The sequence below is a fragment of the Artibeus jamaicensis genome, unplaced genomic scaffold, assembly GCF_021234435.1.
Source record: "Artibeus jamaicensis isolate MK-2021 breed Jamaican fruit bat unplaced genomic scaffold, CSHL_Jam_final scaffold_833, whole genome shotgun sequence".
Lineage (NCBI taxonomy): Eukaryota > Metazoa > Chordata > Mammalia > Chiroptera > Phyllostomidae > Artibeus > Artibeus jamaicensis.
In genome coordinates, this window is record NW_026522056.1 from 21,520,407 (window position 1) to 21,537,515 (window position 17,109).

A 17,109-nucleotide genomic window follows, 5' to 3' on the forward strand; every position below is an offset into this window, starting at 1 on the left:
TCCCGGGAAAGAAAGGGAATGAAATCTGCACATTGAATTCAGGCACAGCTTCGGTCCGTGGTGGTAAAACTTCTTTTATTGCTCGGTTTTTCTCACAAGCAGATTGGTTTCAGGGATAGAGAGTGAAACCAAAAACAGCACATACCTTCTCCAAATGTCGGGCTCTTAGTATTTGTGGCGATATTTGCTGTCAGTTGCTATGGGGTGATAGCTCGGACTTTGAACAGTAGGAATTACCCCTCAGTGAGTATTTCTCTGATATGTGGTCTCTTAGGAACAAAGCTGTTCCCGTGAATTGAAATTGGTCAGTCAAATCGAAACCCTGGGTAAGGAAATGAGCAAATAATGATGAAATTCTGTTTTAGTAGCATTTCGCATTTACCCAAATCTCGTCTATTTTTGGTCTGCCAGAAACATCAGATTATCTACTTTGCTATTGAAAATGTATAAGGAAAATATTTGGTTAAAATATTTTAATAAAAGCCCCTACTAAAAATTGAATCTACCACAAAATATAAAATAAATAATAAATAGTACATCTTAGATTTACTTCTAAGAAATATTTTTATTTGCTACTTTTTCCCCAAGATATGAGTGACATGGGAGGTGCCTTTTAATTTAAATATAATAATATCATTTTTATTGCTACACATGAGCACACATCACCTGGTTCACAGATTTGTCAGTATGCGCTGAGGTAAGAGAATTATAAAGCACAGGGCAAACATTTTCCAAACTTCTGTTCTAAATGTCACCAAGGTCGGCATAGAAAGACACAAACCAGTAAATCTCAGTCTAGAGAATCATGGCCAAGTGTTTCACCAGGAGAACAAACAGGAAGATGCCTATTTCGGTGTATGAGACAGTGGAGGGCATGAGGTGGTTAATCAATGGCAGTGTACTGCCCTTAGGTTCAACTTAAAAAAAAAAAGCTATACAAAAAGACTTAGTTTTGAGACAAATTCTATAAATAAAAGTATCAGCCCTCGAAATGGTTGTGATAAGGAATGAAATCCCAACTGAATCCCCTTCGGAGCTTGACGCTGCAGAAAGAGTTCTCAGAATTAACAGAGGGTACAGACCTGCAGCAAGAAAAACGAGCTCTTCTTTCGAGAGTTTTGGAAGAACAAGGTGAGGAGGTCCTAAGGCACACCCGCCTGCCGCATGACACACAAACTTTACCTCTGGGTTATTGTTCTGCATTAATAACCTCTCAAGGTGATATGGTGTGAAAGATTAGCATTTTAAGTCCACTTGTGCATAATATGTCAACATAGTTACTAATTCAACAACTTTCAGAACCAGATGCAGAGCTATAAGCCCTAAAATTCAAGGCTTTGCATCTTGGCTTTTATCTATTTATCTACCTTTTTTTCTGCCACTTTCCAACTCACCCACCAGTGATGTCAAATGCTATGTAATTTCCCAAACACACCACACCAAACTTCCGCAGAACCACTCTGGAAGTTTTCTCCCTGAAGCTCCCCCTGCTTTGTAACCCCGCTCGGCTATCTCCCCAGACACTTCCTCGCCTTCCCCTTTGGCTCATCTTCATCTTCTGTCTACACTCCATCCACTGCACCACACTGCATAGGTCTCTGCCCACGGGCGCCCCGCGTTCCCTGATGTCTGTGCGTACTTTGTCCAATGTCCAGAACTTGGCACTCAGGCATGTACTGGTAACCTCGGACTTCATTGCTGTCTCACCAGGAACGGTAACTGCAGGCTTGATCTTGAAATAGAAATTCTATTATCTCTTAGACTGCCTTTTATCAGAGAAAACTCAAAACATTTATAAACAGCAATGAGGCTTACATTTGCTTGATATGAAAATACGACTTTAGGGGCACAATTTGAAAAAAGCTATAAATGTCCTACATCAGAATTTTGAGGGAAAATTTTGCAACCTGTAAGTTTTAAAGCAAAACTGCTTGAGAGCTTTATTATCTAGAAGATGCTGTTTTTTAAATTTACAGTTGTTATGAAATTTGCAGGGGAAAATAGAGATATAGCAAGTTATCCCTATTAGAAATATCTAAAATCAGATCATTTAAAATTAATGTTGAATTGATGACAGTTAATAGCTGATTATAACAGAGATACTTATGAAATTGTTTTTCACGGTGAAGCCAGACTAAAGTAGAACTCGTGAACTAGAAAGAGACCAAGTAATTGAAAAAAGTCTATAATCGCAGAAGTTCTTTTAATTTTCCTAAATAGACCCGAAAGGTTACTAGTAATCCCTAGTTATATGATACTGCATTACACCTTGAGTTCCTCTCGGTAACTCTCTGTACACAGACATACGTGTAGCTACGGAGACTTCCCTCATGTTTTCTCAATTCGATGGCATGCATGACTGTTATTTTTTTGGTCAGCTTAAATTTCTATAGCTTTTTATAGAAAAATTGCCACAATGCTGCAATAAAAAATAAGGATGGATCAGACTAAGAAGTTTAAAATGCCCAAGTGTTTGTAATTAAAAAACAAATGTTTAGGAAATCACTTCAATTCATATTTATACATATTTTTACATATTCTGGCATTCACGTGTAGAATAAAAATAAGATAAATAGCATCTCTTAGTTATCATACTTCCTTTCACTGTTTATTTTGGCTATTTTCCAGCTGATTTTAATATATAGCATGCTAAATAAAAAAGAACTGAAGTTGAAATTGGTTCTGCTCATCTTAAAGACTAATCATTTTTAATCAATTACTTTAAATTGTACATAGTTATTAGATTCTAGGAAATATGACTTTATAGTATTTCTGCATTATTTTAAATATCTTATACTTTAAGTAAGTTATATATTTTGATGATCTAAGTTATGTAGTAGAACATATTTGATATTCAAGTTAAATATGTGCTCTTGTTACATTTTATAATGAAGTATTATATGACTGTTTTTAGATAATTTTCTAAATGTTTCTCAAACTAGCAATGCAATTGTGGATATTTCCATTAAATTCTAAAATACCACTGTGAAAAATTACATGGAGATTTTCAAAATCTTTTTACCCACGTCGATTCTGAGAAAGTGGGGTACATTTAGCTATAGGGAAACACTGGCGGAACTACTGAGTTCTAAACATTGACAGACGAGAATCTCATTCTCGCTTAACTTCGATTGACATGATTTTACTTGAATCAATGACAGAGATTCAGCAAAGGCAGGTCTGTACCTTGAGTCCTGGTAGCACAGCATGGCTCCGTGAGCCTGTGTGACACTTTGCTGTCCCCTAGCATACAAAACAGAAGTCTACTCACTATAGCCCGAAAATACACTGAATCCCTCTTCCCCACTCAGGTCAGGTATGCTCAGATACAGCCTTAATTCTGCACCTTTAAACACCATTATTTGAGCAAAAAAACCACAGAAAGTTTTCACTTTTCCTGAATTTAACCAGGGGTCTTCAGTGAACATTTTTTATCCCAAAACAAATCAAATCTAGCAATATTCTCATTTCAATTCCTAAGTAATCTGTATATTCATGCTATAATTTAAGGGAAATTTATTTTTAGTAAAGAACATTATTTGAAAATTTCTGTGATATTTAAGGGTTTTTTTAAAACCATGACATACTTTTCAAATCTTTGCTTTCTTAAAATTTAACCTGGATATTCAATTCTTCTCTCTCTCCTGTGAGACATTTTTTCATAGTTGGTCTAAATTGCATATTAAACATACTTTCTTCTGATGAATCGTACCCACTGCTTTAAGTAAGAGAGTTAGTCCAATCAGTATAGAAATCATCCTTTCAGGGTTTCTTGTCCTAGTAAATTTTGTCAGGAATGGCTGACTGTGAGGGGCTGTATGAACCTCTGGAGCACCAAATCTGCTGTTCCACTCAATTCACCATCCGTTAGAGATGACTATGGTCTTAAGAATCAACCATAAGGAATCCAAAAAACTAGAGCACAAATGGGCCTCTAGCCACACACCACTTGTAAAAAAAATCGCTAGAGTACAAGTAGGATGAAGAAAGCAGGTTTTTTTCCACGCACACAAAAAACAAATATGTAAATGACACAATCGAAGGGATTATTTGCTATATTGGAGAAAACCCATCAGCATTAATGTTTATTCTGTCCTCTAAGATGCTGAAGTCCCTCTATCTACTTCTAGTCAAAGGCTGTTAGCTTCTTCAGAGACACGTGGTCCTCTAAGAAGGTAGGGAAAGTAGCCCCCTTGATAAGAAGAAACACGCGTCAGCTTTTGACTGTAGGGAATCGTCCATCCTCCACCCACCAGCACATCAGCTGCCTCTTTGACCAGCACTACTATCAGATCTGAGTGCATTGTAAGAACTTCCTACCCTTTGCAGTTTTAACCTAAGAAAGTTTTAGAAAGCAACACTTGATTGCTTAAAAGTGAGCCATTTTGTAGATTATTAAGATGCCTTTCACACTCAATGATTTCACTTGTCTGTGCTCAAGTTAACAAAGAAAAAGAGATTAGGTCACGACTTTAGCTGCTCTTTGCTGTTATCTGGGGAACAGTTTGAGCACCTTCTTAAACAAGCACACTTCATCTTTCCCATATACCTGTCTAACTGCAGTCTAGAAATGCTCTGTATCTGTGGGGATAAGTCAATTTTCAAAGATCCTGCCTCTCAATACCTAGCTTTGGAAACTTACATAGCATAGCATGACTAGGAGTGAAGATAAAATAGGCTGTGTTCTTTAATATACCTCCAGCCCTGGCTTGAACCAGGTGAGGAAGAGGAAGGTCACGAGGGTGGCGACAGGCCAGAGGACAGGAAAAGTTGCGTGCTGCTTGGGCAGGGTGAGAGTAACAGGGAAAAGTCAGCTTGCTTTTTGAGCCCAGCAGCAGGAACACTGCAGGCTCTCAGCCAACAGGTCAATATATTAACTATTCAATCAGTGTTCTTGAATGAACGAACGGCTCATGGCAATCAGGCCTCTCCCTAGTGTTGTACTAATACGAACACGCTGATTAGAATAGGCTGCTTGGATTTAGAGATAAAATGATAATTTACAAGCTTTTCTGGTTTCTTGAAATCATAAACCAGAAGAAAAACAGATGCAAACTAGACAATGCTATTATTTAAAAACATATCAAATATAGGTCAGAGGCACTGGATTTTAACAATATTATTAAGCAGGAATATTTCCAGAAGCTAGCAATTTACTGAGTGATTCAGATGGGAAGAAAAACTGATTTCTACTCAACTTTCGTAAAGCCTCTAGTCACAGTCCCATTCAGTGAGTACTGGGATGAACACTAATGAGTTAAATTTGTCTTTTTTAAGAAAAAGGCATACAATAGAAAAATGTAAACCTAGAGTTACACAATTTAAGATCTTTATTTTAAGTCTGTAGAATATAATTAAACAGAGAATTCAGGATAGGAAAAAAGTATCAATCTGTAAGATCTTTGAGAGTTAAAAGCCTTAAACGCTAGAAAACCTTATATGGTCAAGAGAAATGTCTGCTTCTGATTAAACTCAAGAAAACAATAAAAACCTGATAAGTAGGTTTTCATAAATGCAGGACAAAGTTATTTGTTTTCTTCAGTCCAAAAGATATTGATAATAACAAAGGACGTTGAGTTTACTCTGTGTTAGCTACTATCCCTAGAACTTTACATTAATTGACTTTTAATACAGGATTCAGGAAATCCTGAAACTTTGAAAGACATTCTAATGGGGATTTTCCAGAAGTATCACATGTGATGTTAAATCATTTCCCAAAGGAAGATTTAATGAACAACAAATTTACTTGCTCCTTCTTAGATGCTCTCTCACCCCTCGTACATTATCTTATCTTTTATCTAATTTTAATGAAGTTTTTCTACTCGCCTAACCTTTCTGTGTGAAAGTGAACTCTGTGAGAGACCAATAGTGTCTAATTTCTGTTTTTGCCCCCTCATCTTGTCATGGGTATGGCCAAGGGTCAGCGAGGGGCGGCTGGATCACCAGCCCAAGGAGGCTGCTGGATCAAATGCTGACAAATAAAATTCACACCAAGGAAAAGAGATGGATGCAAAGTAATGTTATAAACTATATGTGATTCCATGTAACCTTCATCGTGAGAAAATCAATGCAGTCCACACATCCTTAAATATGTGTTTGTTTTGTTACAGTTTTTTGGTTTTGCTTAGTATGCTTTTCATGTAAAACACTAAGCTCGATTTTAGAGAAATCCTTCTAAGCTCATCAGACTTCCTCAGCAAAAATGACCTGACTCATTTTAACTTTTTATAGACTTTTCCCCCAGAATTTAATCTCTCAAACGACTCTATATTAGCTTGTTCTGACCATCACAAAAGCTATAAATATGTGGGAAAGCATAGTTGTCTCCTGTATCGGGAAACCTATTACTCATTTGTTGAAAATATATCTGTTTTGGGAAAAGGGCTTTCTTCGGTCAATAATTCAGATGACTGGTAATATACCCTGAATTCTTTGAGACTGATTTTATTTAGAAACATAACTTTTCATACGGTAGGTGGTCTCAAAGTGAATTATATCACTGACTTCTTTTCTATCACAGATTTAACTTTGTAAGACTAACATAACTGATTGATTTATATAATTATATGACTTCTTTCTTGAATTTAAAAATACCTCCCTTCTGAAGTGCACAATGTTTTTAATATATTTCAAATTAAAATTTAGATTTATTGATAGCAGAGCATTCCCTCTCCTTCTTTTATAAATAAAAGCAAATGATAATGAAAGTCATAAATAATCTAGTTTAGTTTGAAAATCGCCTTCCTTTCAACCCCACGTCCCAAGCGTCCTTCCAGGGCCTCAGACTGGCAGTTCTCTGGTAAAACAATTTAACTTGATCTGCTTATTATTGCATGGTATATTAACACCTCCTGATCATTTTAAACCCTAAACTGAAGCTCCCCTTGGAATGAAATGAGAAAAACACGCCATCCAAACTTTGGTTCGGTCTCTTTGGCACTGATATTTAACTTTGCAACGGTCGAGAACTGAAACATTCTGATCATAAAAGTAAGTTTCCCAGGGAACGCTCCATTCATGGACTGCCTCCTTCCCCGACTCCTCAGCCATTTCACGACATCTGCTTTTAACCCAGCCTGGGAGAAGAGGGGCCGGGTCTCCGGGGTCCAGATGGTGCCCATGAGCAGAGGTCGGGGGCTCACGGCTAGGACCGAGGAGAATGTCAGTTCTCCACACATTTGTTATTGGACAGGCTCATCGACCACAAGAGCATTGAATTCAGTAGAAATTAGGAAAAGTATTCATTTGAAATTCATATTTTGTGATTTTCAACCAAAAGTAAAGCATTTTATGAGAAAGCTACAGGCATGCTATTCGATGCATTTCAGAGAGTAAAAGTATTTTATCTGGCCTACAAAACAGAATGATCTCAATGATTAACATTAAGAAATGTCATATCAAGACCCCAAAGATCAGATTGTTAATTGGTCAGTGTGATCTTTGGGGGAATAAAATCACAGTTTCATCTGGTGCATATAATGCCTGGTGACAAATGATTCTGAGACTACCATCAAACTTTGGCCCAACAAATACACGAGAGCCAGGAGCTAACCACCTTCCTGGAGATGAGCTTGACCATCCACTGATATGTTCCATAGCCCTGCTTCTCCCAGGCTTTTAAAGACTGGTGTCTCAATTGCTGCTCTGTTAAAGGCAAGTGGCTGGTCATACCCTTTCCAATTTTATCGGATAGCTCTGTGATTGCCCAGTGAGTCTGTGGGGCCAGGTCCCGTGACCTCTCTAGAGCTGTTTCCATGCCTACAGAGAGGGGAGAATAGCACTACAGAGGGGAGATCCCACCCCTGAAGATCATCACTAAGATTACAGTAGCTGATCATAAATGATTGGCACAGCACCTGGCGAACCACCAACACCGAAGGAAAAGTAGCCACACCTATTTTTGTCCCCAGCGTCAGGAGCAGACTCACTCATGCTAAGTAGTTGGGACTGTTGAAGCAAAGAGAACATTGGAGTTCCTTTAAATGGAGAAAAGTCATGTTGCTATTTGTGTGGGAAAAAAAGATATAACTGGTACCAGTATATCAGATTAAATTAAGAGAACAAGAAATGATTACAGAAAGACAGTTTCCATACCTCAGGCAAGAGGAAAACAGGCGTGAACCGAAGTGGTGGGCAGGGAGGAAAGAGTGAGGGATCTGTTCAGCCGGGATTACCGTGTGTCAGTCACAAGCCTGACAGTCTGGGATGCATCCAAAACCGGGCCTGCCACGCAGCCGTGCAGGCGGCTGGTTCTACTTCAGGGTGGTGTCGCAGGAGCAGAGAGGGGCAACGCGCACAGGAGCCACTCTGCTTGAGGAGCTCCTGAGCCCCACTGAGGATCTCCTTGGGGGCCGAGAATATGTGGGTGTCGGGGTGAGATGTGCTGAGTCCACCGTGCCCAGGGAACGGCATGTGCTAAAGCTCAGAGGCAGACCTGTTCTCAGGACTGAGAGTCATGGGGTGTGGTTGGGTAGCAGGTGCCACTATGGAGAGACAGAAAGCAACCGGAGCCAAGCAGACCAGAGCCGGGCTGTGGTGTCACTGTGTCACACTCAGTTAGATAAGAAGCCAGGGAAGGTGACATCCTAAGATTTCCAGGACAAAATGTCTTTGCTGGGTAAGATTATGTCTGAGCTGGGGCGAGATGAATTTCAAGGATTTCATGTAGCAGAATAGTGCAAATGACAGGAAGTTTGAAGACTTCCACTAAGACAGGACGATAGTCCAGGGACAAAGTGCTGGAATCAGGAGAGATTATAAAGACAGAACCCATAGGACTCGGTATTCACTTGGGGGTGGCAGCAGGGTATGTTTGCTCACCAAGTTTCTGTCTTGGGAAAGTAAGATCTGAAACAGCATGTTTGAGGGAGAAGATAGTGAAATTGGTTTGAGACTTTTGAGGTAGAGATGCTGGTGGGACATTTAGGAAACATACCTCAAAACATGGTTTAAAAAGGAAGGGGAGGGTCTAGAAGGACTGATAGAAATATAATTTAAGCTGAAAATTCAAGCTATATATATATATCATTTTAAATGTTCTAGTAGCTATGTGAAATAGGTAAACAGAAGACATCAATTTTTATAACCTATCTTATATAACCCAATATATCCAAAATATTATGATTTCAGTAAGCAAGCAGTATAAAAAATAGCAATGACTTACTTTGCATTCTTTGTGGGTGCGGGTGTGTCCACAGTGTGTTTGGACACTCACAGTGTCTCACTTTGAGGCAGTCGCATTTCCGGGGCTCAGGTGGCCCCTCTGGCTGGTGGCACCATATTGGGCAGCAGAGCTCCAGGCCTTTGAGCCTGTGCAGGACACATCTATTTATGAGTGACCAGAATAAAGGTCATCTTTGAAGGTGCAGGGAAGGCAGGGGGAGCATAAAGAAAGCTTGTGTGGTAGCAGGAGAGAGGGAGGAAATACCACAACTGTTCTTGACCTTGGTCTGTCTTTTAAAGATGTGGGAGTTGAGATTGGCATCTCAGAAATTTTGGGAGATGCTGATCATCTATGTTGAACTTTTATCTAACCAGGAACTGCTATATAAAATACAGAACCCAGTTCAAGATGAAAATGGGGAATCCCTTATTCAAAAATCATTGACAATTTCAAGATGACCACAGAGTATTAAACCAGTACTGGTCCTTTCCAAGCACAAGGTCAGGGAAAAATGCTCAGATCATAGGCCCATGAAGCCAACGCTGTACCTAACTCGTATTACATACATTATACATGAACACTCTTGCCCTTTGTGACTCAAACTTGATGTATTTAATAAGACAGTTGATGATTCTGAACTAGTGGGAGGTATCATTTTCATTACTGGCAGCCACCCTTCGTGCGGGAGGAAAAGCAGCTTCGCCCCAGGCTGGGGTCCTTTGGGTGCACGAACCCTGCAGTACCCTTTCCCCTACCCCCACATGGGCAGGACCTCAGTCATACCATAACACCGTCACCTGAACCCTGCCTCATGTGGAGGGCACACACAGGAACTCCAACCTGGTAGGAACGTGGAAGCTTCTCATTATCATTCTCCCTTCTCGAAAATGCTCTTTCCCCCACCCCTCCCCATGGTAGGAGAGCACAGAAGTCAAAAGGCTGAGGAAGGGGAAGCAGAGCTAGACCAAGGGCGTGGAACTTGGAAGTCCCTCCGATATCTGGAGTAGCTGAGAGTCTGGCTGTGCTTCTGCAGGTCTAGCTCCGGGCTGATGTTTGAAGGCACACCACTGGGATTTTTGTGTTTGTGGCTTTCGGTGAATGGAACTCTCCCTACCTGAAAAGTGTAAATTGATCATCAGATTTAATGATCAATGTTACACATGAAAATATTGACTAGCACCGAGCACCAACGTGGCCCCAGACACTCGTAAATGTCAGTGCGCCTCACACGTCCCCTTTCTCTGGGCTAGTTTCCATCTTCCTCTCCTTCCCTCTGCTTCTCCTCCTTTCCCTGACCCGTCTCACCAGCCTAATGTCATCGTTTTATAGATTATCATAAAAATCCAGATTATATATATTTATTCTTGGTTTGCTTAGTTTCAAAAGTCAGTAAATGAGTTTTTTCTTTCAAAACAGGAAGTGTGAATTGCTTTCTAAAACTGTACTGAAACCCATACATGATTTTCCCTTGATATGTGCCTTGTCAGAATCAAGGCTCCCCCAGTTCTGCATGAACATCCCTCTGATTTTGCAGGAAAGGAGTCGTCAGACAGGGTGGGAGCCAGTGGGGACCCATAAAGTGAGGTCCATGTGTGGACCTGGCTTTCTTGGGCATGTGACTTAACGTCTTTCAGCCACAGGTTTGGTACCTGTGAAAAATGAAGATGTTGTGCCTAGGTCATAGAACTATTAGTTCTATAATATGAAATAATTTGTGCAAAGTGCTTACAACCATACCTAGCACATAACTGGCTCTCAATAAAGGACACCTATGCCCTCAGTAAGAACCTCCTAGGATGGGAGAGAAATGGGAATTTCCCAGAGGTCTTGACATAATGAAGCTTGAGTGGACCCAGAGCAAAAACTACACAAAATAAATATTAATGTCCCCCATAGATAAATAATTTTAAAACATATTAATATAAAAACCCACCAGGCTTTCACTGATCACACAGTTCAACTTGAGGTTTAACTTAAAGCTCAAACTTCTAAGAAGAGTCTAACATACTTCCATACCTTTTGGTCTTGAGTGAATTATATCAGACTAACTAATCTCTGGGTTGTAAATTATGCAGAGTATTAACTGCAAATACGACATTAGGATAGAATGGGGGAGATCACTGTTTGTAAAGATGCTAACTGCAAATAGCCATCCTGCCATTTACAGCATTAATAGAGAAGAATTTTAATTAATCCTTCAATCCTAAAGTACTTGCTTAAGAACACATTATATGATCTTTCTCCAATAGATTTTACTTGCTTTAACTATGTCTTTCTTGGGCTGATCTAAAATTAATCTTCATGTTACATGATGTTGACCTACAAGTTTAGTGAAGAATGCAAAATAACCGTAAGTATTCTTATAAATAATAATAATGACTGCAATTCATCGAATGCGTACTGGGTCAGGCAGCTTGCCAAATTCTTCAAATACCTCGCATTGACCGTTCACAAAAGCACTCTGACGAGGGCATTATTCTCGTTTTATAGAAGAGGAAATGAGCTCTGAGAAGTGAGACAGCCCACACAGGGCCATGCATGTGAGGAAGGTGGGATTCAACTCGGGTCGGCCAGATTCCAAACCCTGCGCGCTAACATTTCTCTCGATCACCCATTTGTGGGAACTACTGGCCACCAGAAGAAAATGTTTTAACTCCCATTTTCTCAGCCTCTCTACAGTTTTCTGTGGTGCCCTCTGGAAACATTTTTTATAGTACCACATCATATTTCTTTATTCTCAAAGACCAGAAAGAGCGTGATGATAAAAAGAAATAGGGAGGGAAGGTAACCTAGATGGTCAATAACGATTATTTCTTCACGATGAGATTGTGGGTGGTTTTCTTCTTGTTTGCTTGTCCACATTTTCCAAATCTACTTTAAGTTATGAGCATTTCAGAATAAGGAGGTGCATACAGATGAGTACCAAGGAACTTTTGCATGGCACCCATCGAGTTTATACAGATCTAATTATAATGTTCTTACACTACTGAGCAATAGAAATTGAAAACAAAACAAAATCTCCGGATATAAATGTTTTATCAATTCCTTCTTACTGTAGTCATTCGCCCCCACTTTAATTCGGGGGTGTCTTGGAAGGTGCCCCCCCAGGGAAACTGGGCACTGCCAACTCAAGCCTCTGTGCCCCACTTCGTGGGCCTGGTGTTTACGGGCAGAAATGGCTTTCGCTCTGCATTAGGGATGATTCATTCTACTTTGGAACCCAAAACAGTTCAACTGGAGTTTGAAAAGCGTTAGGAGTCTTGTGGCTCTGTAACTGCACAACAGTTTTCCTTTGTTAACAATTGCACTTTGATCTTTAACAAAAATTTAAAAAGTGGCCACTCTGAGAGCGTGCATTTGCAGGAGGTGGAGAAACCACCTTTTTTTTTCACATTCTAAAAGGAGTGCCTAGTAGGATCCACAGCAAGTATGAGCACTGATGTTTACATTAAATTCTGTTTCACGGGTAAGTCCTAACAGACAAGGTGAAGAATATCACCCAAGGCACTTACAATTAGAAGAAAAAAGAAAAAGGCAGTTCAAGAGATCATCCTCAAAGACAGCATCCCCTGTGCAGTGTACATGGCGTAGCCCACCTGGCTGGACTTCATTCATCCAGTAACCCCTCACTCCCTGTTCACCAGCAGGAGAAAGCTTTACTAAGAGTTGGGCACTGAACTATTTGAGCACAACAGAAATTCCTGCCCTCAGGGGGCTCATACTCTCCAGCTCTGCTTACACTTTGTATATGAGGCTGCAGTGCCCAAGTCATGAATATGACATGATGAAGTTTCTTAAAACTTCACTATACTCATAGATGCATTTCCCATTTTGTTCTTATATAGGTGGTGAGTTTAAGCATACCATTGGAGGGTAATGAAATGTGGCCTATGGCAAAAGTGTGCTCATTCTAATTTAAACAGACTTAGTGTTCAAGTTGTATTGAAAATGAGCACAGTGTTCAGAATTAGGACTTACAAAAACCTTCAAAGTCGTTTATGGGAAATGCCATTTTAATAAACATCATTTCCAGTAGCCATGCTCTCAAAAGCACATTGATTATCTTTTATTACCTTTCCCCTGTACTCATGGCTTTCAACTCGGTGTTCAGTTTGTTTCAGAGCACAGGCATGGTGGACTGTGTATAACTGGGAACCGCTCTTCTTCCCCTTCACATGCTGCGGAGGAGAAAAGCAATTCCCTTGACAGAGTCAATGTCGCATTAGCAAAAGTGGCTCATTTCTGGAAAGTAGGGGCAGGAAACCTTGACTGAGCCCGAAATTAATAGAGTTAGTTGTTAACATCCGTCACATCAAAATGTTAAAGTTTCTTGTACGTGAAGAGACCCTGTATGAGTGCAGCTATGCAAATGAATGGAGTCAAGTAATGAGTCCATAGATTTCTTGACTCTTTGTCAAAACTGAAACAATTCCCATTTTAGACTCACACAGCTCCTCGGGTATAGTTACTCAGGTATCTGGTAATAATTCCCGACGTTTATGGTCCGTATCTATTTTGGACAAAACCATTAGCACATATCCAACAGATGAAACGACAAAGATACATTTATTTTCCTTGTTCAGCCACGGCGATTATCGTGTAAGGTGAGAATCGGGACTCTTTTAGCTTAAATGTGTCTTTGTGTGTGGCTCTGGACACTAATCAGTACGTGTTAATAGACTGATTTACTTACCTCATTGCTTTTCTGTTTTACATCGTACCCCAAGGCTAGTTGCTCTTGGAGCCCAGTTAACATAGCTACTGAAGCAGCAAGTGAAGATAAGTAATGAGAAATAAGACCCCAAATCTCCTATCTCCTCCAAGCCTGTGAAACCAGAGCCATGTTTCATCAGCTTAGAAATTAGGACCATTCATAAACCTTTTCACCACAGAAGCTATATTGTTTCTTGTTGAAACAGAAATGGCAAGCATAACCCAGGAGAAGCTGCTCACTTTGATTGGAAACAGTGCAAGAGTGTACATGTATTCATAGGCGTAGGAAGAAACTTCAAGTTCAAAACTGACTTCCAAACGCACTAAGACTGTGAGGAGATGGCTGAGGAGCAAGAATAGCAGCAAAGTTACATAACTGTCCCTCACCCAGTATATTTTCAAGAATTTTTAATACTTAAAAAGGAGCTTAAGGAAATCTTGCATTAAAAATTGAGACAATTCTCTTGTGAGAAATTTGAATGACTCTGTTGTAAGAAACTAACGTATCCTAATGGCACCACATAAATTTATCTTTTTAAAAACAAAAGTAGAGATGACTTTGTACATAAAGTTGTGACTTTATGTCATGAATTAAACTATTCATAAGTAGTTTATATGTATAAATATACCTTATATGAATATAATTAACATATTTGTATAATTATATAATACATAATTATTATACATGTAACATATAACTGAGTGGAAAATTATATTTGGACTACTAAATGAAAGTACTATGATTATATTTTGAATAACTTCTGTGTGAGCATCTTTATACATCACTCGAATCCAGGTAACAGAAGCTGTGATGAATGAGAGTTCAGCATAGAGAAGAGGCAGTGGAAGTCTCTACGAACAGTGAAAGCATCTAGTAATCCTCTCAAGGCGGCACGAAATTAAGGTTAAGAAATGGACCTTAGGCTGAAGTTGAAGAGTGAAGGAGGGGGGAGAGGAATATTATGTTCATTGGAAGAAGAAAGTCATTGCAAAAAAGATGACCTACCCCGGTCTAGACCTGTAAACCCCACAGCCCGAAGAATAATCAGAGTTCACGCCGCTGTGCTCTGAAACCCGGAGCCAGGGACGGGCCAGCTCGTGTTCCTTAGTTAGTAGGTTGAGGTGTTTGTTACTGCTCAAAATTTCCAGCACCTCTGTAGTTCCCCAAAATAGACTGTGGTGCAAAAGTCCAATTTGGACTCTCAAAGGCGTGGTCAAATGTGCGCAAGTCCTTTAAAAGGAGGCCAAGTGGATAGATCTCCATCGGTAACACGAAAACGGAGGTCGCGTTACAGAATAGTAGAGCGGGTGCAAGTTAGAGCTCAGGTTTGGCCGCGGGGGTGGCACCTTTCGTCAGGACCTTTCCAATTCCTCCTTCTCTTACCCGACGTGGTGTGTGAGATCTAAAGGTGACCTCAATGCAGTCCTCGTTATCTGTCTTTGCAGGTGGCATTCGTTACAGGGTGAAATTGTAAAACTTCCCAAATAAGTGCATCCCGATCTAGTGTTATAAAATGAACTCAGCCCTGGGTGTCTATTTTTTTTAGGAAAGTTTGATTAAGCAATCCCTGCATTAATGAAAATAATTTCTCCCTGAGAATTATCTCATTTTTTAGCCATTTTTCTAATTATCCTAAACGGTGTTATTCTCCTTTGATAATTAATTGTGAGATCACTTTATTCTACTCGAGTGTCTCAATTAAAATGTACCTGATAGCGAACTTTGAAGCTCCAAATTGTACTGATTTTCTCTTTAGTGTATTAATTTCTTCCCTCCGCCCTGAATCCCTTCTCCCTAAAATTAATGCGACTCTCATCTTCTCTATTCTTTGTGTCCATTTTCTTTTCTCTCTAAAAACCTATTTTGCTGCAGTGGAAGCCATCACCTGATACCTAAATGGGTCTACTATTGTGGGTAGCATTCACCTCCAGTTGAGCTCATCGGGGGTTTGAATAGCAAGTTCCCATCAGAGCTGCTCCTAGAGAAAGAGAGCAGCGGTGGGTGCTGTTGCAGCCAGTGCTGCTGGTCCAGAGCCCTAGGACCTGGCGGGCACGCCCATCCCATCCGGGATTTACTGCAACAGAGTATGCTATAGATACTGCTTATTCCCTTTCACCACCAGTGCCCCCCAACCCCGGAACAATATTTCTCAGACTCCGGTTGTGATACTTAATGGCTGTTCTATAAAGTGATCCTCTGCACCCCCATTTTCTAAGTGTAAAGGGAACAATTAGGTAGGTTTTGTCATGTTCCTTCCTACTGTGATTCTGGTTGAAAAGAAAGGTAAGAAGTGGGAGAAGCCAACATCAGTACAGAAAGTCTCCAAACTAGATCAAATTGTGGCAGTGCTGGAGACGGGGACCTAGGGTAAAACCAGCACCTAAAACCTGCTCCTCTTAGATGGGCGGCTCTGGATTTGGGCGTAAAAACCTCTGAATCCCCAAGATGCAGACACTCGTTCGCCCCATGAGGGGAAGAGAGAACGTGTGTGAGTTGGGGGAGGGGGGATCTCAGAGACCAATCAGGAGATCTGAGTTTTGTATAAAATTTTCTGTGAATTAAAGAAGTGAGACAACATTCACAGAACTCACAGGCCTAAAGTCATTACCACCTTTCTACAAAGGAAGAAAACTTAGGGGATGTATAAAAACAGCCCCATTTAAAGATGCTATTGCTCATCCACTCAGGTAGGATCCTGATCACCGTGACCCCCTTTCTGTGCCCTCTACACCTGGACTTTCCCTCCTAAACACGTCATGTGAGGCCAACGTCTTCCACTTACTTTGTACTGAAGTCTGTTCCTCAGAACATCAGTCCAACCTGTCCAAGCCTATCTCTCTCAGCTGTTTTCACTGAGACGAGTGAAGCCCTCTCTGCCTTTGTGTGGTGGTTGTGTTTTCCATGCAGAACAGCCCCGTCTTGCTGTGTTCAACATGTATGCACCGAGTATGTTCTAGCAGCCAGACACTGGGCTAACGACTGGCTATAACTGTGTCTTTAAAGGGTGTCCTGCCTCAAGGAGCCTGCAGTCTAATAAGAAAAGACAGGTAAATAGCAACAATGATACAGTAAACCCTCCTCTGTAACCGGCACTTGACCTGGTTTCTGCTTTTCACACACAGTCTCATTTAAATCTCTCAAAAGCTCCCCAAAAGGCAGGTGGTGGTGCCTGTACTTTACAGAGGACAAAGTCAAGGCTCTGATAGACTTGAGGAACCCGCACAGTGTGACA

At 40.4% G+C, this 17,109-nt stretch overlaps 1 protein-coding gene across 20 annotated transcripts in view; it reads left to right on the forward strand.

The window, feature by feature from the left end:
* Positions 1–17,109, forward strand: part of SORBS2 (sorbin and SH3 domain containing 2) — a 224,829-nt gene that overhangs the window by 41,737 nt on the left and 165,983 nt on the right. The window lies entirely within an intron of this gene.